The following is a 25,961-nucleotide window of genomic DNA, read 5'->3' on the forward strand; positions in this document are numbered from 1 at the left end:
GTGAAGGGGCTGGCTCAGTAGGCCCTCAATTTGGGAGAAGTTAATGTTTGTGTCGTTAGGAAAAAATAATAATAACATGCCCAAGGGCTGGGCCAGCATGTCATATAAAGTCACTCGGGTTGCCCTGACCCAACGCTTTGAGGGAAGGATTGTTTTTTATCCCTTATTTGGCAAATGAAGAAATTGAGGGGGCTTCCCTGGTGGTGCAGTGGTTAAGAATCCGCCTGCCAACACAGGGGACAGAGATTCGATCCCTGGTCCGGGAAGATCCCACATGCCGTGGAGCAACTAAGCCCACGTGCCACAACTACTGAGCCCGCGAACCACAACTACTGAGCCCGTGTGCCACAACTACTGAAGCCTGCGCACCTAGAGCCCGTGCTCCGCAACAAGAGAAGCCACCACAGTGAGAAGCCTGTATACTGCAACAAAGAGTAGCCCCCGCTCGTCGCAACTAGAGAAAGCCCACGCGCAGCAACAAAGACCCAACGCAGCCAAAAATAAATAAATAAAAAGAAATTGAGGTACAGAGAGGTTAGGCAATTTGCCTGATGTCACACAGTAAGGGGCAGAGCAGGGACTAGAATGCTCGCTTCAAGACCCAAGTCCCCACCTGTCAACCACTGGCTCTCTCACTGCCTCTAACATCAAGTAAATGGGCTTTTTCAGTTGGGTTTTCCCAATTGTCTTCTCTAAAACTTGGGATGATTAAGTCTTCGTTGGAATTCAGATCACTGCTAAAATGACAGGTGCCCCTTGTATGTGGCCACTACCCTCCTGCCTGGGCCCTAGACACCCTGCTTTCTGGTGGATCCCAAGAGAAGGGCCGAGACCCCTGGGGATTTCACGCCCCCCTCCTGTCCTGAGCCGACTTCAAAACCCTCCTTGTTGTGAGCCCTGCTTTGATTTCAGGCATTTTATGGGCATGAAATCCAAGCCTTGGTCCTTCTGAAGATATGGTGTTCCTCGGGGGTGGGGTGGTCTTGTAGGGCCATTGGTCAGGCCACGGGGCAGGGCTTGGGCTTTGAAAGGATCTGAGGGAAAGTCTAATCACCCCTTTAGGATCTGAGGCCATGTTCTGGGAGAACAGGACCACAAGCGCACTCCTCTTAGCAAGCACCTGTGGGCCAGGTGCCCTGCCAGCCCGGGGCAGGCTTCATCTCATGCACTCTCCATAGCAGTTTCCACGAAGCCCGTGATGTTCCCCCAAGTACAGATGGGGAAACTGAGGCTCAAGGAAGAGCAGCCGCTCAACCATCACTCAGCACAGAGCCAGGTTCTAGGCTCTTTCCTTTGCATCTCGCCGCCTCCCTCATTCCAGAGGCCACAGTGAGAGGGACTAAGGGCAGACAGGTGGACAAATTCCCTCCCAACGTCCTAGGCTCTGAGCTCTAACGGACGGTGCTGAGAGTTCCTTGGGTGGACAGTCTGCGGAATATCCAGGAAGTGGGGACAAGCGCCGGCTGCAGCGTATCTGAAAGGCATCAGCATCATGGGTGGTGAGGTGCCCAGAACCTCAGCCCCCGGTGTCCAAGCTGGGTGTGGACATGAGTTTCTGGGGATGGGGTGGGGGTGGCACCTGCAGAACCCGATTTCCTTGTCGCTTTAGCTGGACGACTTCAACATCTCCTCACACCCACCCCCTCACTGGCTGGACGGCCTCTAGCTCCCTCCACCCCGAAATCCAAGCAGGTACCCCAGTCTGCAAAGCCAGTCATAAGGGATGAGGGCAAACAGCCATCTGGCCACACCCGACTGGCCCTGGACCACCCACCAGAGCCGAGCTGCTCACGGCTCATTCTTCTGTGCACTTGATCATCCACACGAGGAACCTGTATGTATTTTCTGCAGCTGCCGTAACAAATTGCTGCAAACTTGGTGGCTTGAAACAAGAGAAAGGTATTCTCCCATGGTTCTGGAAAATTCCAAAATCAACGTGTCAGCAGGGCCATGCCCCCTCTGAAGGCTCTAGGAAAGAATCTTCCCCTGCTGTTCCAGCTCACGGGGGCTCCCAGCGTTCCTTGGCCTGCAGACGCAGCCCTCCAGTCTTGGCCTCCATCTTCACGTGGCCTTCTGTGTGTCTGTGTCCTCTTCTCATAAGGACACAAGTTGCTGGCTTAAGGGCCCCCCAGTCCAGTATGATCTCATTTTAAGATCCCGGACTAATGATATCTGCAAAGATCCTGTTTCCAAATATGGTCACATACTGAGCTTCTGGGTAGACGTGAATTTGGGGGGGGGGACACATTATTCAACTCACTACAAGCACCTACTGTGTGCTCCAGGCCCTGGGGACAGAGTAGTGAACCAGACAGGGCAGGCTCAGCCCTCATGGAGTTCCAGTTCAGAGGTGGGCTGGGGAGAGACAGAAACAGATAATTACAGAAATGATGGTGCAGTAAACTCCACCAGGAAATGTTGGACTCGGGACACGCACGGCCAGAGGTGGAGCCTTCGGCTGGGCTGGGGCCAGACCATCAGCCTCCCCCTAGCCGACTCGCTGCATCCCCCAGGTCTGTGCAGTGGCCTTCCTCCCCACTCTTAGTCCCCTCATACTCGACCTGGGGCCTCAGCTCAGGACTCACCTCCTGGGAGCCTCTTCGACCCCACAGGGGCCCACTCTGGGCGCTCAAGGCCCCCTAAATTTCTGCCCAGCATCAGTAGATGGTAGGGTTGCATTTTTTTAACTTGGGATTCTTCAAGTCTATTTATTTACAAAAAGAATGCTTTCTGTAAACAAATAATAATAATAATTGAAAGCATTGATAGAAAAATGCAGGGACTTTCTCCCCTCCATAAGTCCACTGTCTGGAAATTATCTGGTAGATGCACTCAGCATAGTCAATGGTACACAGTAGGTGCTCCGTAATGTTTGAATACATGGATGGCCAGTACTAGGCCCTGGAGACAGTGAGATGATTAAGTGACCGCCCCTGGCCCCCAGGAATTCACTGGGTACAATCTCTATGCTGCCCAGTCTAGAGTGGGGCATACAGTTGGTGCTCCATGAATGCTGGTGGTGGCTGGGGAGTTGCCTGTGGGGTCTCCTCCATCTTTGCTGCTGTCCCTGGTGAGGGGACCCCTTAGTGCAATCAGGGTGAGGTATGGCTGCAAGGATGTGGGAAATTCCAGCCCATGGCCTCAGGGAATTTCCTTCTGGGCCTCCAATCCTCCAGGGGCCAGCTTTCAGCATCCGGGTCTTCTGTCCACAGCCGCTGCCCAGACATCAGGAACTTGCAAGGTAGGGTCCACTGGTCAATCCGTGAGCACTTATTGAGCACCTACTGTGAGCTGGAGGCCATGTTACCTGCTCAGTGGTAAATAAGACCAGCCCTGTCTCTCCCTCATGGAGCTTGTGTTCTAGGTTGGGGGACAGACACAGACAAATCAGTAAGATATCGGGACCCAGTGCCAGGGAGAAAGAATGCAGAAGGGTTCAGGGAGTGGCAGATATTAAATAAGGAAATCAGGGCAGCCTCCTGGAAGAGGTGACATTCAACAGAGAGTCAGAAGGGGAGGAGGGAAAGTTAGATGTCTGGGAAAGAACATTTGGGAAAAGCAGAGGAAAGGCCTGTGGTGTGAGGTTGTCTTCAGGTCCAAGGAAGAGGGAGGAACTGATGTGGCTGGAGCCGAGGGCGGGAGGGCGGGAGGGAAGGGAGGAGATGGAGCATGTCCCATGGGGCTTTGTGGCCGCTGAGAGGATGCTGGCTGTTCTCTGGATGAGGTGGGTGGGAGCCATGGAAGGTAAGAGCACAGAACAGACCTGATTTGGATCTCACACAGGGTCCTCATCCTCAGCCCTATTAATGTTGAGGTCAGATCGTTCTCAGTTGTGGGGCTGTCCAGGCACTGGAGGACGGTTTGGCAGCCCCTCTGGCCTCCACCCTCCAGATGCCAGTAGCATCCCCTCTGCCGGTTGTGACAACCAAAATGTCCCCAGACATGACCACACGTCCCCCAGGGGTGGGAGGCAAATCGCCCTGTTAGCCTGCAAGGAGAGATTATCAGGGAGCGAGGCGGGAAGTGAGGAGACCTGTGAGGAAGGGTCCGCGACAGTCCAGCCTGGGAAGCTGGTGGTGGGTGTTGGGGAGAAGCCATTGGCTCTGGATCTAGTTTGAAGTAGGAGCAGACAGGAGGTGCTGACAGGTTGGATGGCGGTTTTCTGGCTGAGCCACTGGGTCCAGGAAGCCCGGAGGCTGGAGCTGTGTGATCTGTGTCGGGTGGGAATGGAGCTGGGTCTGGACGTGTGGGTCCTGGGAGTCATTGGGCTGTGGGCCTTGGTGGAGCAGGAATAAAATACCAGAGCTCACTGAGGGGGAGGGTCAATGAGAAAGTCCTGGATTTGGGGAGTTCCCTGGTGGTCCAGTGGTTAGGACTCTGTCCTTCCACTGCAGGGGGCACGGGTTCGATCCCTGGTCAGGGAACTAAGATCCCACGTGCCTTGAGGTGCAGCCGAAAAAAAAAAAATCCGAATATAAAGAAAGTCCTGGGTTTGGCTGCACAGGTGCGGGGAGAACTTGTCACGGCCTCCCCTTAGGAAGCGTGGCATGCTGGGCCGCCCCTCACCCACATGATCTCATCTGATTCTCACAGCAGCCTTTCAAGGCTGGAGCCCTTGGTAGCCCCAGTTACAGATGAGAACGCAGGGGCCCAGAGAGGCTGATTGACTTGCCTGAGGTTACACAGCAAGTCAGGCATAGGGATGGAGAGGAAGCCAGCCCACCCCGATGCCCAAACCCTGGTCTGCATCCAGCCCCTGGTGGCGGGCTGGGTGGGGGCGGGGGTGGCTGTCGAGGGGAGGGAGGCTTTATTTTCTAACTTTGCGGTTTTCTTTATTTTCTAAAGTTTCTGCAGTGAACATATTTCTCTTTTGCATTCAAAAGGAAACAAAACCAAGAAAGGGGTGTTTTGACTTGTCTCTTTTTAGGAGACATTCCTTGTGAGGTTGTTCCCCTGCTCACCCCACAGAACAGCTGACTGGCCCTGGGTCTCAGTTTCCTGTCGGCAGCATCGCTGGTGGGCTGACACAAGGAAACAAACTTCAGGGAGAGCAAATTAGCACGACTCTCAGGAGAGTAAATAGGACTCCTCTGAGATTCTTCTAAGAGCTGATCATCTAGAAAATACTTGCCTGAAAAAAAAAAAAGGAAGTACTTGCCTAAGTCCCCAAAGACATGGATGGGGGTGGGGTCCACCCCAGCATGGTCTGTGGTAGCAAAAACAGGCAACAACCTAAAAGTTCATCAAGGGGAGCCTGGAGAATAAGCTGAGGTGCCTTCCCAGGATGGAATACTACGCAGCCGTGAAAAAGAACAAGGCTGCAGGGAGGTGCCCAGGATATATTGTGAAGAGCCTGGCACTGTACAATGTATATCTTGATACTATTTGTAAAACAAAAACAACATAGGAAAACAACATAGGAACGGGAAGAGATGTGGAGTTGTTTGTGGATTCTCAGACAATCCCTGGAAAGTACCGGAAGACACTCTTAACAGGGGCAGGGCTAAGGGTCAGAAGCAGGAAGAAGTCTTGGTTTTTTCTTTCTTTCTTTTCCTCCAGTTGTCATTATTTATTAATACAAAAGAGTTCAGGCCAACAAAGAAAACATAAAGTCTAACATCCTCACCACACAACCCAAGAAAGACACTATGGAGAGAACTGCACCCCGGTAACCCCTCCCAGTTACTTTCCTCCCGGCTCACAGGAACTGCTGTTCTGAACCTGCAATTTATCCTTCCCACGAGTGTCTTCACTTTGCTATGCACTTAGCACCCCTTGAATTTTAACTGAGTTTTGTACTTTGTTTTCTGTGTGGGTTACCTTTCCCCTCAGGGATGTAGAAAATTAATTTCAAAGAAGTTTTCTTGCATTGTCACCCCTCCAGATTGCTCCTGGAGCTTCAGTTTCCTGGAATAGAGGGCTGCACCCCTCGTCTGGGCCCCCATAGGCCCCGAGCAGAGCAGAGGAGCTGGCGGTGGAGCAGATCAAGTCCTGGGCACAGCAGCTCTAGCTCGCTCGCTGGGCTTCTGCAGGCCCGGGGCGTGGAGCCAGCAGGCTGGAGCCAGGCAGCCTCCCGGGCCTCCTCACAGCCGCTTTTGATAAAGCCCCTCTGTGCACAGGGTGGGGGGGCCCGGCCGGCTGGAGCCAGCTCACATCTGGAGGCCAGCACAGGCCTGGGGCAGCCGGCGCGGCTGACAGTGGCGCCACCCCGAGCCACACGCCCGGCACTGGGTAAACAGCCCCGCGCCCACCCAGCAGCTCACCTTTCGCCCACAAGGCTGCCTTTCTTCTCGGACCCAGGACGAGGCCACCACGAACATTCCTCCCAGCACAGGGCAGAACGGGCCGCTGACCTCGAGGCTGGGCCGAAATCTGAATCCAGGTACCAGGCGATGGAGGCGGGCGTGGGGGCCGTGGGAAAGCACCTACTATGTGCGGGGCACTGAGCTCATTTCAGGTTCACTGCTGCCCTGGGAGGGGAAGCAGGTGGCTGAGAGTGTCTGCACTGGAGCTAGAAGACCTGGGTTCAAATCCCACCTCCAGCTGTGTGACCTTGGGCAAGGCACTCAACCTCTCTGAGCCTCTGTTTTGTCCTCTGTAAAATGGAAATTATAATAGTCCCTCCCTCAGCAGGTTATGGGAATATTAAAGAAGTTACCCTGGGAATTCCCTAGTGGTCCAGTGGTTAGGACTCTGCGCTTCCATTGCAGGGGGCCCAGGTTCGATCCCTGGTCAGGGAACTAAGATCCTGCATGCTGCATGGCACGGCCAAAAAATTAAATTAAATTTTATAAAAAGGAAGTTACCCTCAGTCAGTTGCTCAGAAGAGTTCCTGGATTATAAATGCCTGATACTATGACTTCTCAGTCACTCATTCAACAAAGCTGAACTCAGGGTGTTCTGTGCTGGGTACGAGGGTTAAGATGGTGAAAATGGGGGATTCAGCCCTCACTCAAGGAGCTGCATCCCTGCTCAGCTGACGAGGCTCCGGCCCAGCCACCCAAGGGACATCCAGGGCCAGCCTGGGCTCCAGGCCAGGGCTCCACATTCCTTTCCCTAGGGATCACAACCCATTACCTGCCTGGGGGCAGTAGGCCGGGGTCCTCACCTCATGTGCCAAGAGGTTGGTGAGTGGGGGCAGGAAGCAGCCACATTACCTGACTTCAGACCAGGTGAAGCCTCTCCAGTCGCACCGAGCTCTGCATCCTCCTGGCGGCGAGGCCCTCACCACGCCCTGTTGCCTCCATGACGGGGCAGGAGCAACAACACAGGTACCTCCTGACCCTCCGTGCCCTCATCTGCCAGAGGGGCGATAGCACAGGTACCAGTCATGGCGTGGCGCTGGGGAGGCTCTGTGAGTGAGGCCACGGGAAGGGCACAAAGCCTGGCACAAAGGAAGAGGTCTGAGTGGAAGCCAAGGTGGCTTCCCAGAGGAGGCCATCGTGCTCCCGGGGGTGGGGGTGGGGCGGGGGAGGAGAAGCAGGAATCAAAGGAGGCTCAGGGAGAGAGAAAGACAGAACTGAGCCCCTGCAACGTACACAGCCCGCACTGCCCGGAAGTTCACGAGAGCCAGGTCACTCTTCCAGCAATCGGCAAGGTCTGTGCTCTAGCCATCCTCATTTCACAGATGAAGAAACTGAGGCCCGGAAAGCAAAACTAACTTATTCCCTCAGGGACTAAAAGCCAGAGTAGGATTTGAACCCAAGAGGCCATAATGCCTCCCTCCCTCCTGCTCTCCTTCCTCCCTTCCTTCCTTGGGTCTTTACTGCGCCCCCAACTGTGTGCTGGATTCACAGACACAAGCAAACCCAGGGTCAACCCTCAGGAGCCCCTGCCTCACACCTCTGTCAACCACCAACCTGGAACCGTCCCTTGCCCCTTCTGGGCCTCGGTTTCTCTCCTCTGAGCAATCGGTTCAACTGCTACAGCCCCTTTTGGCCCAGCATCCTGACTCAGGGCAGAGGGATGAGCGGCAGCCAGGGCCGGCTGGCAGGGGCCTCCCTGCCCCAACCAGGCAGGCTGGGGGTCCTCCACCTGCTGCCACCCCCCAGTCCCCCGTGAACCTGCTCGCCAGGCTGGAGCCAGCCGCCATCTGGAGCGACGGGCTGTTTATGGAGCCAGGCGGCGGCGGCCCTGGCCCTGACCCCGCCAATCTGGAAGCGATTAGCGGCCCAGGCTGGGGAGTATTCGGAGTTCCAGTCAGTGGGTCGGGAGCCCCCCCCAACCCCACACCCTGCACCACCCGGAGCCAAGGCCGCTCTGGGGGTCTCCGAGGAGCCCCCTTTCTTGCAGGGCACTCCAGCTCGGACCTGCTCCAGGGCCTAGAGCTCTGAAAACCAGCAGCGGGGAGGCTGGGCCACACACAGGCCAGGATGCGGGGGTGGATGGAGAGGGTGGGCGGGGGGGGGGAGGGGGGAGAGCTGGGGCCTTCCTGGAGGAAACCTCGCGCAGAATTGCTTTCTGGCATGTTTGGTTTTGAATATATATACAAGTGCACAGAGGAAACACACACACAGCTCAAAGAGCACAGAGGGTGTAAAATGCATAGAGTGAAAAGTCAGTGTCCCTCCCCTCCTCCCCTCAGGTCCCCACTCCCTAACCAGACAAATCGAATGTTTTCAGTGTCTAGGAGCTCATTCTGAGGTGGTGTGAGCGTCTACACACACATCTATCTAGTTATTCTTGCCTTTTTCTGCAACCGGCTGCCCACTTTACGTTCTGTCCTGCCACTTCTCCCTTGGATTAATCCAATATTTCTACCACTACTGCTGCTAATAATCATAATGTTAATATGATTGCTGATTAATAATGGCAGCAGGGCTTCCATGGTGGCGCAGTGGTTAAGAATCAGGCTGCCAATGCAGGGGACAGGGGTTCGAGCCCTGGTCCGGGAAGATCCCACATGCCGCGGAGCAACTAAGCCTATGCGCCACAACTACTGAGCCTGTGCTCTAGAGCCCGCGAGCCACAACTACTGAAACCCGTGCGCCTGGAGCCCGTGCTCTGCAACAAGAGAAGCCACCGCAATGCGAAGCCCACGCACGGCAAGGAAGAGTAGCCCCTGCTCGCCACAACTAGAGAAAGCCTACATGCAGCAACGAAGACCCAACACAGCCAAAAAATAAAGAAAGAAAAATTAAAGAAAAAAAAAATAATGGCAGCAAAGGTTTCTAGAGGACTTATTATGTGCTGGGCACAGTTCCAGGTGCTTTACATGGATTAATGAATGAATCATAAGAGTGAAATGCTCCTGTTGGGAAGTTCTATCACTCTCGTCATCCCCATTTTGTAGATGGGGAAACTGAGGCACAGCACGGCCAGGAAGCTGCCCAGTGACACACAGCAGTGACTGGCAGAGCTGGGATTCAGGCCCAAGCAGTCGGGCTCCCAGGTCTGTGCTCCGAAACTCTTCACCATCCAGCCTCTCCCGAGGCTCCAAATAGTTCGCCGTCTGGAGGATCAGGCGGTTTTGACGAGGCCTTGGGTGATGCACCTTTGGGTTGTTTCCATCTTGGGCTGGTGGTAAATGTGCCGTGAACACCCTCGTGTGAGGTCGTGCCACATGAAACCGGGGGGAGGTCCATTCTCAGAAGGGCCTGGCCAGTCACAGGGGTGAGCGGTGCAAGGGCAGAGGGCCACTGCCCAACTGTCTTCTGTGGTGGACGGAGGTGATGCCGACGCCTGATCCAGATCCCTGGAAGAAGGGAGGAAGCCTCAGCTGCCACATCCTGGGCCTGTTTCCAGGGAAACCCAGGCCCCGCCCGGCACATCCAGGGTTCCTTGGTCTGCATGAAGCCTGCCCTCCTGTTCTCCTCTGATGGGTGGACAGGACTCCAGGCTCCCTTCCAGTCTTCCCACCTCCAGCCTCACCCCTCCGGTCCCAGCTCCATGCTGCAGCTGGAGCAAACCTTGCAAAACCTAAATCGAGTCAGGCCTCTTCCAGCTCAACTCCAGTCACCCTCCCTTTCCCTCCCCTCCATCCAGGCCAAGCCACAAGTAGGTCCCCAAAGTGCCATGCCCACTCACCCACAGGCTTTCGCACAGGCCGGTCCCTGCCCCTGGAACGCCCTCCTCACCCTTCATCTGGCTAACTTTCTCCTCAGCCTTCTGGTCTGAGCTCACAGCCTTCCCCAAACCCCCAGACTGAGGTAGGCAGGGCCTCCCCTGATCCCTGCTGCCCGGGCCCCTGTGAATCTTAGCTTGAATCACACTGTTGTCTGATGGCTGTCTCTCCTGACGAAATATCAGCTCCAGGAAGACAGAGATTTTTACATGTTTTATTCGTTTCAGGATCCCCAGAGCCTAGAGCAGAGACTGGAGCACAGTAGGTGCTCAAACAATTTGTTGGAAGTGTGAAGGTATGAATGAATGACTGAGTCAGTGGGGAGCAATCTGTCAGCAGAATGCCTGTCCTGAAGTGCGTGGGGTCCAGGCCTATCCCTGAGGGGAGGGGGAGGGGAGTACAGCTGGGAGAGGAGGAAATAAAGAAGGGTTTATAAAGCACCTACACTACTCAGGCACTTTCTCGTTCCTTGGGCCTGCAAGACGCATCATACAGATGAGGAGACAGCCCCCTTCATTCGCTCCACAAACCCATCCTTCAGTCTCCAGACCCTGGGCTGTCACCCTCTGCAGGGTGACAGCAGAGAACAAGCCAGGCACAGGCTCTGGTTTCTTAAAGCTGGTGGGAAAGGCAAACCCAACAGGAAGTGGGACAGAATGAACCAGAATTAGTGCCTGGGCACCTGAGCAACACCACTCCAGAGCCAGCCGCTGATGTGAACCCTGGCACCACCTGAAGTGACCTTGACACAAGTGACGGCTCTCTGTCCCCTCTTCTGGGTGTTCAATGACAATAATGATCATAGCCAGCACTTACGTGGCGCTTACTGTGTGCCAGGCCCTCATCTGAGCACTTTACGCAGATGGCTTGTTTATTCTCACCAATCCTCCGAGGGAGGGACTGTTAGCATTCCCATCTTACATGTGAGGAAACCAAGGCCCAGAGAGGTTAAGTGACTTGCCCAGGGACACACAGAGGTAGGCCCAGGAAGGTAACATTGTGAAGTCACACACAGGGTCACAGATGTCAAATTCAGGATGAAGCCACCTTTGGAGGGAGGGTGGGGTCTCCCACGGTCTCTGCATGTTTCATTTCTCTCTTGGAGGTGGGAATGTGGCTGCTTATGCATCATTTCTGGACTTTTTTTGCAAGCAATCCGCAACAGCACATAGCCACCAGCCACATTACGTAGAGTGACTAACAGTGGACACAGGGCTGACCTTTGACCCAGCTCTGTCTGACTCGGGGCTGAAACCAGCCTGGGTGAGGGGGCCCCTCCCGGCCCCCTTCAGCCTCTGGGCCCTCCAGGCTCTCAGTGACGCAGCTGTGGTGGCGTTTGGCAACCCGAGCTGCCCGCAGTTACGACAGCCCCAGCATCTGCCAGCAGGGGCGGGGTGGGGGGAGCCCCAAGCCTACCCCTGCCTCTGCCAGTTCGGTTGACCCCTCCTCCCAGCAGCCCCTCTCCTGGCTCCACCTTTCCTCAGAGTCTTCACCAGCTGATATCACAACTGCTGACAGTGACCAGAAAGTCAGCGAGCGCCTTGAGGGCAGGACACCTGTCTGTGCTGTCACCACTCTCTCCCCAGAACCAGCGTACACCTGGCACTCAATAAGTACTTGCTGAACAAACAAATGCAAAACTGGATAAATGAATTGCAACCCCTCCCTCCCTTTCTTCTTTCCTTCCTTCCTGCCTTCTTTCCACAGATAGTTATTGAGCACCTACTATGTGCCAGGCTCTGTACTAGGCACTGGGAGACACAATGGTGAATGGAACAGGCAGAGAACTCTGTCCTTGAGGAGCTCATGTTCTAAAGAGGATGCTGGGACTTCCCTGGCGGTCCAGTGGTTAAGATTCCGCACTTCCAAGGCAGGGGGCGCGGGTTCGATCCCTGGTTGGGGAACTAAAATCCCACATGCTGCGCAGTGTGACCAAAAAAAAGAAAACAATTTTAAAAATATAGAGAGGATGCTAGTCACCAACGCAGTCATCCTGCAAACAAAGTGCAGAACTGCAGCTGGAGAAGGCGCAGGGGGATGAGGCTCTGGGTGCCATGGGCACCTGTAGCAAGTGGCTGGACCTCTGGGGGGGTGGGAGTGTCTCCTGGTGGAGGTGTGACCCTGCAGTGGTTCATTGGGCAACACAAAGTTTGCATCTTCTCAGGAGGCTCAGCGAGGACAGCCGCGGGAGTGAGTGGGACACACGTTATACAAGAGGAAACCCTGGGGCGCTGACCCTGCCCTCCCATCCCGGAAGGGTCTCTGAGGAAGTGACGCCCTGAACACAGAGCCGGATCCGTGGCGACCGCGAAGAATCTTCCCTTCCCGGCAGAGGCACCAGCCATGCAAAGGCAGGAAGGCTGCCACACCACACCCCTAGGAAGCTGGAGGCTTTGCACGGGATGCCCCGCTCTGGCCTGGCTTTCTCCTTTTGTGGAAAGGGAACAGTCGCCCGCCCACCCCCACAAGCGGGGATGCTGGTAGGTTCTCTGGGAGCCCTTTATGCGCTGGGCAAGGCACTTGATCTAAATCCTACAGGGTGAGTTGTTTTCTCCCAGTCTTCCCCGCTAAGCTGTGAGCCCTGTGGGAGAGGGCCCAGCACAGCCTGCACACAGTAGGTGCTCAGGGTGCGTCTGTGGATTAAATGAGCCAGTGAGTCTCAGATTCCTCATCTGCGCGATGGGGTAATGCTGGTGTGGCCAGGGGGAAGGAATGAACTTCACATTACAGCTTGTATTGTTTCCTCTCCCCAGTTCCTGGTGGTGGGTCAGGCCTCCGTGGACCCCCTCGAGTCCTGGAAGATGATCGTGTCTGCGGGCTTGGGGAGACGGAGAAGAGAGTGTAGACTGAACAGCTCTCCAACTCCAGACTTTGAGGCAGGATCCTGAGGTACTTAGAAGGAAATGACAAGCAGCCTCATTTACAATGGAAGGAAACTGAGGTACAACAACAAAATAATAAAATCTAATGCTTACTGAGCTCTTACTCCAAGCCAGGCACAGTGCTAAGCCCTTTGACCCAAGTTCTTTCATTTAATCCCCCCAACGATCATCACTGTCGGAAGCTAATACCGTGACCCCTATTTTACAAGTGTGGGAATGAAGACTCGGGAGGTAAGTCAAGACCATGCCTCCTGTTAATGGGGGATCTGGGATGAGCATGCAGATCTGGCTTCAGAACCCAGAATCATAAACCTGGCACTTCCTGAGGGGAGGTGGGGGTAGGAGGGAAGGGATGGGGGCCACCTGGGAGAGACAGACGATAAGCCCTTGTCTGAGGGCTAAGGGCAGTGGAATAAATAATTGCAAGAGTGAGGGACCCAGGGTCAGTTCCATGTTCTTCCTACCCTGGATGGCCCAGGGCAGTTTGGAGAACCCCGATTCTAGCCCACCCCAGCAACCTAGAATTTACTCTGCTTCGTTCATTCATTTATTCATTCATTCAATCATTCAGTCAACAGAAAACAAAATACAGGATGACACAGATCAAATATATCCCTGTAAACAATAAATGTAAATGGGTTGAATGGTCTATTAGAAAACGAAGACTCATATTAGATCAAAAATCAAAATCTATTCATTTATTCATGGGCCAAATATTTATTAAATGCCTAAAAGATTCAAGGTCCTGTTTTAGAATCTAATGATAGAATGTAAAAATAAAATTTCTGTTAAAGAAGGAAAAACACTGGGGAAAGGAGATCCAGGGAGAGAGATCTGAAGGTGCAAAAACTGTGAGGCTGCAATGAGTTGGAGGATGGAGGAGCCAAAAAGGGGCCGGTGTGGTTGGAGAAGAGCACTAGTGAGCAAGCGTAGGGGGGTGAGGCAGGCAAGGCCTGCCAGGTCAGGTCCGGAGAGCAGAGGCAGCACCAAGGGGGGCCGAGATGCAGAGGAGCCGGGTCCTGCTTACCTAGAGCTGTGGGGCAGCGACCGCTCCTCACTATTCCAGCAACCCCAGCTGGGACTCTTGACCCTTCCCCAACTGAATGCAGCCAAGATGACCTCGCCCAGCCTCCTCCCAGGGAAGAAGACTTACCATGAATTGAAGGCCTACTGGGTGCAAGGCTCTGCCATGGGTGGTTTACATGCTTAATTAGCTCATTAAGTCCTGCCATCAGGTTAGTTTTCTCCCATTCTGCAGAAGAAAAAAACTAAGCCTCAGAGAGGTAGAGTGACCTGCCTGAAGCCACACAGCCAGACAATGGCAGGCCTGAAGTTTGAACTTGGGGTATCCAACACTATGGAGTGCCTTCCTGGCACTGCATAGCTGCCTCCCAGGAAATGGCAGTGGAGAGGTCTCAGCTGGCTGTGTCCTCACGTGGGTCCCCTGACCTCTACGACTTCAATTCTCCATCTGGGAACCCGCATGCCAGGTCAGTGTCGAGACCTGGATGACTCCCTCCCTCCGGGACGTGGAGTTCCAACGTGCTGAGCTAGCGCTTCTGATTCCACCCCCACAATGACTCCATTTGACGGAGGAGGAAACTGAGGCTCAGAGGGGGAAGTGATTCTGCAGGGTCACGGCCTTGGGACTCCCGAGGGCCTGGGACTTTTGTGAGTCTGTTCATTGGATGCTAAGAATGAGGACCCCCCCCAAGGATGCAGAGACTTTGGGATGGGGTGGAGGGACAGGAACAAGGATACACAGGCAATAAGGGAGAGCAGGCCTGGAACCCAGGACACCAGCTCCCAGCCTCTGCCCCTCACTGCATCCTGGGGAAGGCGGGGGCCTGGCCCCTGGGTCCGGATTATTTCCTGAGAACGGGGAGGGGCCACGGGAAGTCTCCCCGCATCACCCCACTCAGGTCCTGCCCAAACAGGAAATGCCAGGCAGTCCCCCCACCCACACCCCAGGGCCGTGGGAAAGCTTTGCCTGCGATCCAGTGCTTCCAGCTCTGGCCCAGCCTCACTGGGGATCTAGACCCTAACAGGGCCTGCGTGACCTTGGACAAGGTCCTTCCCCTCTCAGGGCCTCAGTCTCCCGCTCTGTAGTCACAGAACTCTGCCACCTCCCGGCTGTATGACCTCAGGCAGGTGTCTGTGCCCTTCTGAAGCCCAGCTCCCTCTTCTGTAAAGTAGGGGACGGTACACACAGAGTGTGCTCCACCCACGGAGCCATTATCACCCCAGGCAAGGGTGTGGCAGGGGAGGCCTTTGGAAAGATCCCTATGGCCCTCTGGGAAAGACGAGGAGCTTCCCTGGACTCAGGACCACACCAGGTACCTCTCTGCACCTCACTTTCCCAATGTGTAGAAGAGGCAGAGCCATGGCACGGGCTGAATCACAGGGACTGAATGCCGGGGGGGGGGCAGGGGGGAGGGGGCGGTTTCAGGCCACAGGGGAAGGTGGAATGAGACAGATTCAGAAGAGGTGCAGGTGCCGGCTTTGGGAAGCCTGGAGAATGCGGCCTCCTGATTATTTATTGCTCTTTCCTAGTGAGAAAAGGTAGCCAGAATAGTGGAGGATGGATGGGGGATAGGGCTGGACCCCGCTTCTTGGCGACTTGCAGGGCTCTAATAGGCGCCAGGGGTGAAGGCGGCTTTGGTGCGCCTCCTGGTCCTCCCAGGCAGGAAGCAGGCGCTCCCAGCTGCCAGGCCTTGGATGGGTAGTTCCTAGAGCCTCCTTCTCAGCAAACCATGACCCCATGGAGTCAGTTGAGGCTGGCAGCTCAGAGAGGCACAGCAACTTACCCTAGGTCACACAGTAGAGTTGCCACCACTTCTTCAGACCCTCCCTAGACTAAGCAGGAGTCCCAACTATGAACAGGAATGAAGACCCCTGCCAGTTCCATGCTGGGGGGCAGCTTGGGCCCCAGACCCTGAAGAGACTTAGGGAAACTAAGGCACCAGAGAGGTCCTCTGGCTCTGAGGCACCAGATGTGCAGTGGGCTTCTGTATTTGGGCCTCTCCACCTTCCAGTGCCAGGTATGTCCTGGGGCAGAAGAACCTGGGAAACGGGCTCAAGCTCTCTCATACCATCTTACAACCAGTGCCAAATTACAGCACTTCTCAGAAGCTGGCTTCTTTGTTGTAAAGTACAGTAGAAGGTGTGGTAAAGATGAGAGATACCAGATATGAAGCGTGCCCAGAGCATAGCTCAGTAAACTGGGGCTATGGTAGCTATTATTGTTAGAGATCTGTTACTTAATCCCCCTGAGCCTCAGTATCCTCATCTGTAAAATGGGTTTAATAGTCCCTACTACAGAGTCCCACTGAGGATTCCAAGAGTTAGCCATGTAAAGCACTTACCGTGTGTCTGGCTCTTTTCTTCCACTTCTATTCCAACATCCCAGTGCCTGACACATAGTAGGAGCCCAGTATGTCTTAGCTGTATTATTATTATTTACTGTTATTATTATTATCGCCCTGACTCCAGCTGTCTGAGATCTTGGGCAACTCACCAACTTCCTGCCTTGCTCAACTTCACTTTCCTCCTTCATAAAATCAAAATACAATAGTGCCTGCCTCCCAGAGCTGGACAAGGATGCATTCCTGCATTCCACAAACACTTATTAACCGTTTTTTTGGAACTGGGGATATAGCTGGGAACAAAACAGAAAAAAAAAAAAAAACCTAAAAAAACCTGTCTTCATGGAGCTGCCATGCTCACGGGGCAGACAGACAACATAAATTGGTATTTTATATAGTGTGTTAGAAGCTGATAAGGGCAGGGAAATGCAGTCTGAACACGGGCTTTAGTAGTTTTACGTGGTGAGGCTGGATGACGACAGGGAGGGGTGGAGAGGGTGAGGGGAGGCCACGCTGGGCCTGTGGGCTGTGTGTGTGGGGGCGGGGGGGCTTTCTGTGTGGGGTGGGAGCCCTGGAGTGTTCTGAGCAGGGGAAGGATGTGGTCTGACCCAGGTTCCCCAGCAGAAAGTGTACTATAGGTGGATAAGGAGGGGTATGCAGGGGAATGAAGGGGGATGCCAGGAGATGGCGGGATGCAGGGGGATGAGGGGGGAATGCAGGGGGAAGGAGGGATGCAGGGGGATGAAGAGGGATGCAGGGGGATGAGGGAGGATGCGGGGGGGGATAAGGGGGGATGCAGGGGGATGAGGGGGGATGCAGGGGGATGAGGGGGGATGCAGGGGGAAGGAGGGATGCAGGGGGATGAAGAGGGATGCAGTGGGATGAGGGAGGATGCAGGGGGGGATAAGGGGGGATGCAGGGGGATGAGGGGGGGGATGTAGGGAGCCCCGGAGGAGGTCGCTGCAATAAGAGGATGGGGCTGAACCAGAAGGGCAGCAGAGGAGGTGGGGAGACATGGTAGAATCCTGGGTCTGTTTTCAACCTCAAATCTTCCTCAGGTGGATTTTCATCCCTCTTTGGCAGCCGAGGAAACAGAGCCTCAGAGAGAACTGGTGAGAACCCCGGGATTCCAAAGCCAGGCCAGGCCCCAGGAGACCACGAGGCCTGGGAAGTGCTGCCCAGGGCCTTGGGCTGTGGCCCAGACAAGCTGGAAATCCTCACCTCTGGGGCCACCCCTTGCCCAGACCTGCCCATAAGGAGCAGTTGAGGGGCGCAGACCCTCACCCTCTGCTCCACAAACCTCTGTCAAACCTGCTGCCTGGGACCCGGCTCCTCCACTAGGTTGCCTGAGGATCATTCCCTTACCGTTAGATAAGCAAGAAACTATCAGCACAAATTACATCAATAAACTCCACGCTCTAGGATGTTGAAGCAGATATTATCACGAACCCCAGCTGAAAGCTGAGGACAGAGTGGGGGCGGCGTCACTGCCTGAGGTCACGCAGTGGCAGGATTGGGACTCAGACTCCCAGATCTGCGGTCCCAGAAGCTGAGCTCTTGTCAGAGATGTAGAATGAGACAGGCTGTCCAGAGATTCCACTCAGCCCCTCCTTGTGAGGTAAGTGGGGAAACTGAGGCCTGGACAAGCTCAGAGACTGCCCTTAGCCACACAGAGACCCCAAAGCAAGTCTGAGAGGCTGCTTCCCACGAGCTGGGCTGCTCTGGGCCGTGCAGGAAGTGGCCAGGGCTAGGACAGGCCCACCGCTTTGATCAGCTTTACGAGCCGTGGCTGTTTATGGAGGCCCGGGCCCCCACCCCCTGCCACCTGGGACTGGGTCTTGTCACCAGCACTCGGGATATTAGGAGTCCCAGGAGAGCCTGCCAGCCGGGGTCTGGGCCCCATTTCCTCCAGCCTGGCCCTTGCCCTGCCCCTTGGCCTCAGCCCCTGGGAACAGGGCAGGAGGGTCCCCTCAGGACGGATCCCCTCACGGAGGGGCCTCCTGGCAGTTCCTCTGCAAACGCAAAATGAGCTCTCAGTCCCACCCCAAGGCCTTTGCCCTTGCAGTGGTACCGGCTGCCTGGAGCCCGCTCTTCCCGTGCTGCCCCTCCTCCAGGTCGCCCCTCCCTGTCACCGCCTCAGAGGGGCCTCCCTGACCCTGTCTAAAGCAGCTCCCACCCCGTCACCCTCTAACACAGCCTCCATTTAATTCTTCATTGCCTGTATCACTGTCTGGAGTTTTTTGTTTGGGTTTTTTTTTTTTTTTGGGCCACGCTGTGCGGCTTGCATGATCTCAGTTCCCCGACCAGGGATTGAACCCATAGCCCCTGCACTGGAAGCGTGGAGTCCTAACTACCGGGCGGCCAGGGAATTCCCTGGAAATTTTCTTGCTCGTTCTTTTGCCTACGGCTTTTCTGCCTTCTCCCCCCAGGACAGGGACCTCATCTGTCCCACTCACTCCTGTGTCCCCAGCACCCAGCATAGTTCTGGCATACAGTAGGTGCCCAGTAAACTTTTCTTGGGTGAAAGAATGATAAACTCTTTTAGGGGGCTGAGCTGTGGGCAGCCTGAGCCCCAAAGCACTTCTCAGAGCCTCCCATCTCCTGCCCCTCACATGTGCCTGGAAGATTCACTGGCACAGACGCTGCACACAGAGGGGAGTTTTAGCCCCGCTTTACAGATGAGGAAACAGAGGCTCAGAGAAGTGACATGACTTGCCCAGCGTCCCCAGCCTGAAGGAGCAGGGCTGGGATTCTATGCCGGGTCCCTCTCCCCCAGCACCCCTCAGGCCCCTCCCACATTCTACCTCCCCATCCTCCCATCCCCCTCTACCCACCTCACCCTGGGCCTGGCTCACGTTTGTGACGGCTCCTGACAAAAGCATCAGAGGACAGATGTCCGACCAGCCAGGCTGGTTCTGGGGCGGGCACGAGGACACTCCCTGCCCGCCTGGAGTGATGCCGAGAGATGACAGTGGACACCTGCTCCCACACCTGCCCCTGCCTCCTCACCCTCATTCAGGCCCTTCAAGCCCCCCAACAACCACAAGGCTACAATGGATGGTTTGTTCTCAGAGATCCCAGGACGCCCGATCCCCAACCCCTCGGCTCCCCACCTGCGCTCTGTGACCTTGGGCAGGTGGATCCCTGCCCTGGCCTAAGGAGAGAGCAGCAAGTGGGAGTTTTCCATCCTTCTGCACACACACTCTGGCAGGTCGCCTCCCCGCTCACCCTGGCCAGCTGGGGAACCGCAGGGCACAGGGGTGGGGAGCGTGTGGGCACCTGCTGAAGGCAGGCTGGTTCCAGTTTTCACAGAGTTTGCTAGGCTTCCCAGGAACCGTGGAGACAGTCTGTGATCATCCCTTATTCCAGCTGGGACAATGGAGGCCCAGACTCAGAGAGGGCAAGGCACTTGCTCAAGGTCACACAGCAAGCAAGACCAGAACCCCACTGTGTGAGTTTTTCCTGTTCTTCTAACTTGTCCCTCCTTGGTCCATCATTGTCACTATAGCTGAAAACTATACTTGCTTTCAGTTTGGCTGAAAACTTGGCTGAAAACCTACTATGCATCAGGCATTTAGCCAGGTCCAAATTCATTGAAAAACACTCATTCAGCAGATACGGATTTGTCAGGCATGGGGCTGGGTCTGGGGATAGAGCAGAATGAGACAGACAGGACGGCCCTCAGGGGCTGACCTTCCAGTGGGAAGACAGAGACTTAACAAACAAGGGAAGAAACCAACTGATGATTCAGACGTGATAAGGGTGACAAATGGAAGGGACTTTAGAGTGAGGTCGAATGCAGGGCGCTCTGAAGAGGAGAGTTTTGGGCTGAAACCTAGAAAAGGAGGAGCGGCCAAGTGAAGAGGAGAAAGCGGGTCCCAGGCAGCTGGACCCCTGGACGCCAGGGCACTTAGGTGAGGGAACAACTGGTGTGTTTGAGGCACAGTGAGCCAGAGTGAGGGGGAGGGAACCAGGAGGGGGGATGTCTGAGAGACGGGGGGTCATTCAGGGCCTGGGAGATGGACGAGGGGAGAAGCGGCACTCACTACCCAGAACAAGATGGGACTCAGTTTTCTCATCTGAAAATTAGGTTGAGCTGCTCCTGTGGTTACAAAAAGACCCCGGCCCTTTAAAGAGGGTGGGGCCTGCCATTCCTGATGACTGTGGGGTCATCAGACCCCCTCCTGCTCTGGGGGGACCCTTCTTGTACCTCTCCCTCCCTGACTTAAGAAGGGTCAGGGGGCTTCCCTCGTGGCGCAGTGGTTAAGAATCCACCTGCCAATGCAGGGGACAGGGGTTCGATCCCTGGTCCGGGAAGATCCCACATGCCGGGGAGCAACTAAGCCCGTGCGCTACACTACTGAGCCTGCGCCCTAGAGCCCACGAGCCACAGCTACTGAAGCCCACGCGCTCTAGGGCCCATGCTCCGCAACAAGAGAAGCCACCGCAATGAGAAGCCCACGCACCACAACAAAGAGTAGCCCCCGCTCGCCACAACTAGAGAAAGCCCACACACCAACGCAGCCAAAATTAAATTAAATTAAAAAAAAAAAAAAAAAAAGAAGGGTCAGGCAGGGGAAAGAACCTGGAGCAGGAGGTTCTGGGTTCTGGGATCTTGGGTGACTTGATGGCCCTCTGGGAAGCTCAGTTTCCCCATCTGTAAAATGGGCACAGCCCTGCTCCCCACTTCCCTGGGCCAGTGGCCAGGTTTCAGAGGATGGGCTCGGCACTCAGCAGGTGCTCCATTTAACAGGGCTCTGATCTCCTTCCTTGGGGGTGCGGTGGGGCATTGCTTAACCCAGTGGAAGCTCAAACCTGCTAGGCAGCTGGACCTGTGAGCTCAGGCCCTGTCCTGCTTTGAGCTGGCAGGTTCTTAGCCCTGGCTCAGGCCCAGAGAACCAGCTCCTCCACCTGCCTACTGGGGTGAGTTGCCAGGTCTGGGACCATCAGAGTGGTCACCCCTGAGATCCAGGGTTGGAGAGGCTCCAGGGCCAGTCACTGCCCACCGAGACAGGGGCCTGGGAGAACCCAGATTCCCAGCATCCAAACTGCCCCATCACACAGACGAGGAAACTGGGGCTCAGAGGGAAGTGATTTGTCTGAGGACTCAAAGAGACAGGGCTTTTGCAACTTATTCCACAAATAATTATTGAGCTCCTACTATGTGCCAGGCCAAAATAAACGAGCAGGGATCAGACAAGCTTCACGTTTGTGGCCTTCACAGCCCCATGGGAGAGATAGACATTGAACCCTTCAGGAGTGATGTGCACCATGCTTTGCAGAAATGCCTGGGTTTGAACCTCGAGTTGTCACTTGGCAGCCGTGTGACCTTTGGCAAATGACTTAACTGCTCTGTGCCTGATTCCTCATATATAAAACGGGAGATTATAATAGCACATACCTCATAGGGTTGTTCACAGTTCTTACATAAGGAAAATGTTCTCTACAGCTATTGTTTTCTCTTTTTTTTTTTTTGAATCTTTTGGCCACGCCGCGCAGCATGCAGGATCTTAGTTCCCTGACCAGGGATCGAACCCGCACCCCCTGCATTGGAAGCACAGACTCTTAACCACTGGACTGCCAGGGAAGTCCCAAGCTATTGTTTTCTGTTCTTTCATTTTACAGAAATTTATTGAGTGCCTACTATGTACCAGGCTCTTGTCTGGGAGCTGAGAACACAGATGTGACCAAGATGACATATTCACTGACCTGGTAGGGGTCTAGTCTGAGCCCAGGTGTCTGACTCCCAGGTCAGCAGCTTCCAGACCCACCGCCTCCTCCAGGAAGCCTTCCGTAATGACCCTGGCCTGCTGAGAGCTGCCTCGCTCTGGGATTCTGTAGGCCAACTCTGACACCGGCCCTGCCACCCGTGGGTGCCCAGAGCCACTCGTCCAGAGCTGGCGCCTGTCTCAGGATGGAGGGGAGGGCCTAAGCACTGGCAGGATGTTTTATCCATCAAGGTCCTGACAGATGCCAGGAGACGGGTGGGGTGGAGGTGGTGGTGAGAAATGACTTTTGCAGGCAGGACAGTGCCTCCCCGTCCTGGTCTGGCTCTCCCCCAGGCAGTCCCAGCCCTCTACCACATGGGTCCTCCCCTAGGCCTGGCCACAAGGAACTGAACACAGAGAGGCCTGGGACTTTTCTAGGGCACATAGCAAGCTCCCCGTCTCAGCCAAGAGGCAGAGACCATAACTGAGGGCCGTCGGACCAAGCCAGACCCACAGAGGGACAGACGAGTCATTTCGGCTCCCACAGGGTTTGAAACAACTTCAATTCCTGGCCCCAGATTTCCATCAAAATCCAGACTTCCCATTTCCCATGGCAGTGGGCCGACTTTTCTGCACGACAGTGAATCCTGCCCACCACAGTCCCTGCCAAGCCCTACTGTCCCACTCTTCGCTCATTTAAGTACCTGCCTGTGCACTTATGTGTCTATGTGTGCATGTGTGTCTGTCACTACACACACATTTGTCCCTACATACTCTCGTCTGTCTGTGCCCACGTCTACCCTGGAGCACACACTTACCCTTTTGTATGTGTGTCATCTGTGCACACAACAGCACGCGGTCTCCTCCCATGCTCTGGTGTAAGCTGTGTGTGTGTAGTTGCCCTCACCACTCATGTGCACTAACTCAGGTCTGCCTTGGGGTCCAAGGAGGCCAGAGCTCCCTATGGCCCCCAAGTTGCTCAAGTACTCCACTCCCAGGCCTGCGAGTGTCCACTGTACCCACTCCACACCTTCCATGGGGGCTTCTGACTCCACAGGGACCCTGCGAGGCCTGGAGAGGGTAGGTGAGCTGAGCCCTGACCCTTGTTCTGCGCCTGAGGCTCCTCCTGCTGCTCTGGGGCTACTTGGGTGATGGGGAGAAGCGGGTTCGCGCTGGCGGGACTCAGCCTCCTGCCCTGGGGCTCAGACTCGGCCCTCCCCACCCCGACCTGTCTGAGGTGATGCAGGGCCGTTGCTGCTGCTCTGGGGTGTGTCTGCAGGCAGGGTCCTGCCCATGGCCTTGCACCCACAGGAACCCAGACACTTGTCACAGACATAAAACGATCACAGGAACACAGACTCTCCTGTACACTCATGCACACACATACCCCCAAATACACAGCAGACACACAACACTCAACACATACCTGACACCTGACCCAAAAAACAGACATATGACACCCATAAGCAATCACACAAAATCCCAGACACACAACACACATACACACTGCACGCACCCACAGACACCTACGAATACAGAAGCACAAACAGCCCCAAATGAGACGCACACTGCCGATGCACAGGTAGACACACATAGATACACAGAAATATACAACACCACACACAGACACACAACCCAGGCGCCCACATCACAGACACACACTCACACGGGCACCTGCCATTCAAGGCCACCCCAGCTGACCCACACTGCCACCAGCACCATCGGGAGCTCTGTCCCACTTGTTCACTGCTGCCTGGCATCTGCCTCCTCCAGGAAGGCTCCCCGGATGGCACCCAGCCTGCCCATCTGACATAACCCCACATCCATCCCTCCCCTCTACTCCTCCAACAGTGGATTCCCAGGCTGTGCTTGCAACAATTTATCAATTAAACATTTTTTTTTTCAGGAGCTCCCTGGTAATCCAGTGGTTAGGACTAAGCTTTCAATGCCAGGCCTGGGTTCAATCCCTGGTCAGGGAACTAAGATCCCACAAGCCATGCAGTAGGGCCCGAAAAACCATCTTTTTTCACACCTAACAACAGGATTAACTGGACAACAAGGGTCCTCTCTCCACACCTGATGATCAGCCCCAGTGGGATGCATTGAGAGGTACTAGAACGAAGTACTCAAGGACAAAGCCTGGTTCTGCCCACCTTGCCCTTTATATCCCTGTGCCTCGGTTTTCCCAGCTGTGAAATGGGGACAGTAAGATTTGCTGTAAGAATGAATGAGCTGGGCTTCCCTGGTGGCGCAGTGGTTGAGAGTCCGCCTGCCGATGCAGGGGACGTGGGTTCCTGCCCTGGTCCGGGAAGATCCCACATGCCGCGGAGCGGCTGGGCCCGTGAGCCATGGCCGCTGAGCCTGCGCGTCTGGAGCCTGTGCTCCGCAACGGGAGAGACTGCAACAGTGAGAGGCCCGCGTACCACACACACAAAAAAAGAATGAATGGGCTGATTCCCATAAAGGCTCTGAAAAGGGAAAGGCTCTCGGTACTCGTTGCTGTTGTTGGAGTGGGTGTTACCTCCCTCTTCAGAGGCAGCCCGGGTTTGCAGCCTTTTTGGGGATCCTCCATCATGGCTCCCGCTTTTGGACTTCTGAGCTCCCCATGGGCAGAGACAGTGTCTGTCTTGCTCCTCACTGTTCCAGCTAAGTAAATGCTGGTGGAATGAATGAATACATGAGGGAAGGAAGGAAGGAAGGAATGAACCAGTCCCAGGCCCTGTTACAGCTGGCCCAGCTCTGGGAGGCAGCGGGAAGACCATTTGGCAAGATCAGGCCCCAGAGAGCAAAGGCTTAGACCAGAATACCAGCAGACACATCTCAGATGGTGGGGTTTGCTGCTATAAATCTGTTGGGAAAGGCGAAAATATTCTTAGAAACACTTAAATTGCTTGAAATGCATGGAGGACTTGTTCTCCTACCCCATCTCTCCTACTGTCCCCTTGGTTATCTGCTCCAGCCACACTGGCCTCTTGGTTGTTCCTTGAACACACCAGCCAAGTTCCTACCTCAGGGCCTTTGCACTTGCTCTTCCCTCTGCTTGGAATGCTCTTCCTGACCCTCAGATAGCTGTGGGGCTCCCTCCCTCATCTCCTTCAGGTTTCTGCTCAAATGTCACCTTCTCAGTGAGGCCAGTCCTGACCCCACTCCATCCCACTGCTGAAAGCAGCCCCTCCCTGTTCAGCTCTATTTTATGATAGAGCTGTCCTTTGGCTGCCTCTCCTCTCCACTGCTCTCAGCACTACCTGATGCTGTTCTTTGGTTTGTTGCTAGTCTCCCTGTGAACTCCCTGGGGCAGGATCTTGCTTTATTCAAAGTTGTAACTCTAGCACCTAGAACACTGCCTGGCACATATTAGGTGCTCAATAAACATCTGTTGCATGACTAAACAAATAAACACAATAGAATACAAAGGAATGGAAGGCCCTGGAACAGACTGGAACACACAGTAGAACGGAAACTGCAATGAAATGGACCTGATACACCATGACAACCCAACACAATGCAGCAAAGCCAGGCTGACCCTCAAGGCCTCAACAGTACTGGACGGAAGAACCAAAACCACCTCCTCCAACTATTATCCAGACCCCAGTGGAAACCATCGGGGACAGGTGGCTGAGAGCTGCATTTGGACTGGGGGGGTCTTACCTCACTGCCTCTCCCCACAGCTATCCTGCTCAGAGGGCTTTTCCGCCCACTAGGTCCCTGTTCCTGTCCAGCTGGACAGGTCAGGGGTGGTTTCTGGTCTGGGCACCAGGGTACTGGCTCCTGTCTGGGGTGATTCCTGCTGACTCACTGGTCACAGCTCTGGACAGGATCCCATGGGCCTGATCACGTTGGAGGTGGGGGGACCATGGCCAGAGGGATGAGACACCAAGTCTGTGCGTGTGTGTGTGTGTGTGTGTGTGTGCGTGCGTGTGCGTGTGCGTGTATGCGCGTGCGC

At 55.0% G+C, this 25,961-nt stretch overlaps 1 protein-coding gene and 1 non-coding gene across 2 annotated transcripts in view; both read left to right on the forward strand.

Moving 5' to 3' along the window:
- The window catches only part of UBE2V1 (ubiquitin conjugating enzyme E2 V1), a 50,821-nt gene extending 33,087 nt beyond the window's left edge, over positions 1-17,734 (forward strand). The window contains exons 6-10 of the mRNA XM_060125182.1: positions 5,885-6,382; positions 12,228-12,543; positions 12,817-13,004; positions 13,087-13,176; positions 17,369-17,734. The gene's annotated coding sequence lies outside the window, so the exon portion shown is untranslated. The remainder of the gene's footprint in view (positions 1-5,884; positions 6,383-12,227; positions 12,544-12,816; positions 13,005-13,086; positions 13,177-17,368) is intronic.
- On the forward strand, positions 6,668-6,740 carry TRNAG-UCC (transfer RNA glycine (anticodon UCC)). The gene has a single exon. It is a non-coding gene; the product is annotated as a tRNA-Gly (tRNA).
- Positions 17,735-25,961: the final 8,227 nt, after the last annotated feature.

The sequence above is a fragment of the Lagenorhynchus albirostris genome, chromosome 15, assembly GCF_949774975.1.
Source record: "Lagenorhynchus albirostris chromosome 15, mLagAlb1.1, whole genome shotgun sequence".
NCBI classification, from domain to species: Eukaryota; Metazoa; Chordata; class Mammalia; order Artiodactyla; family Delphinidae; genus Lagenorhynchus; species Lagenorhynchus albirostris.